Source organism: Octodon degus, unplaced genomic scaffold (genome assembly GCF_000260255.1).
Source record: "Octodon degus isolate 3935 unplaced genomic scaffold, OctDeg1.0 scaffold00378, whole genome shotgun sequence".
Classification (NCBI taxonomy): Eukaryota; Metazoa; Chordata; class Mammalia; order Rodentia; family Octodontidae; genus Octodon; species Octodon degus.
Genome location: NW_004524954.1, coordinates 336305 through 340259, shown reverse-complemented (window position 1 = coordinate 340259; position 3955 = coordinate 336305). Strand labels below are relative to the sequence as shown.

Here is a 3955-nt window from a genome sequence, read left to right as displayed (position 1 = left end):
ATGTTTCTGCATTTGATTCTTTAGTGCAGATGTTATTAATTCAGGGATTTCTTTTTTCATTTCCAATCTGAGGTCTTCTATATCTTTCTGTAGCTATTTCTTTATTTCAGAAGCCATTGATTCATTGCTTTCAGCTGCGTTATTTTCAATTTTTTCTGTGTTAGTATCCTCTGCACTTGTTACATGTGGGCTTGGGTTCTGAGGTTACATTTTTTTCCTTCTCTTCATTTTGTGTAGCACTGTTTTCTGACCTTTGTTGTAGATCTTGGCTGTAGTTATAACCTTCCATGCAGTGAAGTTCAGGTGCCGCTCTACAAAATTTGGACTTCTCCAGCTGAGTGTGGCTTAGGTCTGGCTGCTGTGCTCAGCTCCTTCCCGCTGCTGCCTTTGAGGGTGAATATGTTGTGCCCCTGTGGCAAGATGTTCAGCTCCTCGACTAGCTGGGTGGATCTATCCTCTACACTCTCTGCAGGGATTGCAGCTGCAGGGTTACACCTTAGGCATGTATGCCAGGCCTGAGCTGTCCCTGGAGGGGGCAAGGTGAAATAGGGGGAAGAGGAAGCTCTCCCACACACTCACTGGACCTGAGCTAAGACTGGGTCTGGGGGTTCCCGAAACACCGCAAAATTCTTACTCGGCAGGCGGGGTGGGGAAGTGCTGCAGAGTGGTGGGGGGTGGCCCAAGAGTGTGGGAGACCTTCCGGCCCCCATCCCGCCTGGGCTGGGACAGGTCCCACAGGTCCAAGGTAGCAGGAAGCTCTCCACACACTCACCGGACCTGGGCTAGGACTGGGTCTGGGGGTTCCCGGAAGTTTGCAGAAATTCCTACTCGGCCGGCGGGGTTGGGGAGTGTTATGGTTTGTGTCTCGTTGTCCCCCCAAAGCCTCATGTAGTCATGGGGTGAGGACTTCTAGAGTTTGTGTTAACTCATGATCCACTGGGATTATGTGTGATCCAAGGCTGGGATTATGGGTCTTAGTACTGCTGGGATTACCCATAGGTGGGTAAGTACTGGGAAGTACCCATAGGTGAGTACTTCCCCTACCCTGGGGCAGGTAATTTGCATTACAATGTAAGGTGGGAAGAGAAGCTAGCTGCTTGAGCTGCTGCTACCCCTCCCTTGCGCTCTTGCTCTTTGCCACCACCATGAAAGGTTGCCCTCTGCTATGTGCTGCTCTGTGTTGGACCCAGATGAGTATGGACTGAAACCTCCAGTAACTGTGAGCTAAATAAACCTTTCCTTCCTTCATTTTGAGTGTCGGGTATTTGTCCCAGCAACGAGAGAAGAGTAACTAAGACAGGGAGGTACTGCAGAGTGGTGGGGGGTGCCCGAGGGGGTGGGAGAGGGTCTGTCCCACACTGTGCCTGGGCTGGGACTGGTCCCGCTGGCACAGTGTAGCAGTAAGCTCTCCATACACTCACCGGACTTGGGTTAGGACTGGGTCTCCACTTCAAATTTCTTAAGAGAACACCCCCACAAAATAAGGAGCAGATATATTAATTTACATGAGAAAATAGTACTAATTGACAAAATGCCACAACCAACAGGACACTACTGTCATCTTCATTTAATAAAATGTTCACACTTCACTAAGAAATGTCATGTATTATATGTAATATTAGACCATATAACACAGAGATCTCATAATGTTCCTCATGTAAGTGTATATACCAACTATTGGTAAATTTCAGGTCTTCTTTTGTATTTCCTTAAACACAAATATAATGTTATTAACTTCTTGCACCCAAGTGAATTTTCTTGCAGTTTATATAGTGAATGCACCCACTTTTACAACAATGGATTTAGAGCCTAAACTAGCACTAACAGAAGTGGGTTCCATTCCACGTTCTACCACTTACCACCTGTGTGATATTAGGTAAGAAACAACATCACTAATCCTCATTTTTGTCTTCTGTAAAATGGAGGTGTTAACGTGTGTATCTCACAGGATTATTTATGAAATTAATGTGTTTAATACCCTTTTTTCTAAATCTATCATTTAATTAACACTATGTATATTTTATCCATTATTAGGAGAATTATTTTGCGGAGTATATGATCTCCAAAAATCTAAAGTTTCGCTAATATTTTTAAAATATGCATCATTGAGAGGCAAACAGAAATAACAACTGTAAGGAACATAGAATTATCCTTGGAAGACATGCAGTTGATATGATACCCTGGGATTTTTTTCCAAACTAGTCATGTTTAATGAATATATGAACTCACAGTGAAAAAAAATTGTAGTTTTTGGAGAGAATATTTTTATTAAATTTTATTTCTACACTTGATCTTAGCCAAAAGGCCGAGAAGAGATTAAATTTGGTTTCTAAACAAGAATGCACTTCATTCTTCTATCAATTATATGTTGCTGGGCTGGGGAGATAGCTCAGTAGAATAAGTGCCTACCTGGCAAGCACAAGGGCCTGAGTTCAATCCCCGGTTTGGCCAAGAAAAAAAAAAAAAAAACAAAACTGTATATTGCAACTCAAAGAAGTAAATTTACACTTCCTTTGTTTAGTCACATATTTTTCGGTGATTATAATTTCTATTGGATACCAAAGTTTTAGAGATAAAACATTAAGTGAATTTCAATTATTTTTGAATTTAAGTGTTCATTTATTTCTTTATAAACTTTTGGTTATGATATTCAATAATACATAAAATATGTGTATACCTGGTAAATTTAATTCTAACTGCTACCATTTATATTGATTAGACATGACTTTTCACAGTGGAATACATAAAAATCACCCTAATAAAAGAAATTTCATGGTTTCACAGGATATATACCTTAAATTATTGTGCCATCTGATAGTTTATTATTATCAAATGCTACATTTACCCTATTTGTACTGTTGATGATTGAGTGAGATGTAAAGAAAACATTGCAAAATTTCCTCTCATAGTTCATTCTATCATGAAAGGAAAAATACTTCCTTTACATTGAAATATTATTCTTTTTCCTGCCTTATTTTTTCTGGAATCCCTGATATTGACACCACTATCAATATTGCTCTAACAGTCACAATGTCACTATAAAAAGTAATGTACCATATATAAAAATGCAAAAGTGAAGAATGAAACAGGAAGAAAGTGAAAATCAGAAACATCTTAATAATAATGAACACCATTCAGGAGTAAGTAGCTTATGAGTTGGCCTTCAACTGAGAAAAAAAAATTGTCATTTGGTTGAAGGCCTTTATCCATGCTATTAACAAAAACAAACTCCATTGATTAGTGACATATTTGGATTACTTCAACTTTTACTTTAATAATTAAGAATCACGGGAAGAAAACATAAAGATTACAGCAGAAATTAATGCAATTGAGATAAAGAAAGCAGTTCAAAGAATTCACAAAACAAAAAGCTGGTTCTATGAAAGATTAAATAAAATCGATAAGGCCCTAGCCAATCTCATCAAAGAGAAGAAAGAAAAAATGCAAATACAAGCAATAAGGAATGAAAAGGGTGTAATTACCACAGACCAAGTGGAAATTCAGTAGATTATCAATAGCTACTTTGAGAATCTTTATCTCACAGAATAGAAGACAATGAAGAAATGGACAGATTCCTAGAAAGGTACAAATTACCAAACCTGAATTGACAAGATATAACCACTCTCAATAGCCAAATAACAGCCAATGAAATGAGACATGTAATAAAATCCTACCGACAAAGAAAAGGCCAGGCACGGATGGATACACAGCTGAATTCTACAAGACATTTACAGAAGAAATAGTCCCTATACTCCTCAAACTCTTCCATGTAATTGAAAAGGAAGCAATTGTCACAAAATCATTCCTGAAGGCAAGTATTATACTGATACCAAAATCAGGGAAAGATGCAACTAATAAAGAGAACTACAGGCCTATCTCCCTCATGAACATAGATGCCAAAATCCTCAATAAAATACTAGCAAATAGAATACAGCAAATCATCAAGAAGATCATA

At 38.6% G+C, this 3955-nt stretch overlaps 1 pseudogene; it reads right to left on the bottom strand.

The window, feature by feature from the left end:
* Positions 1-2236: 2236 nt before the first annotated feature.
* Positions 2237-2317, bottom strand: LOC111814614 (annotated as a pseudogene).
* Positions 2318-3955: the final 1638 nt, after the last annotated feature.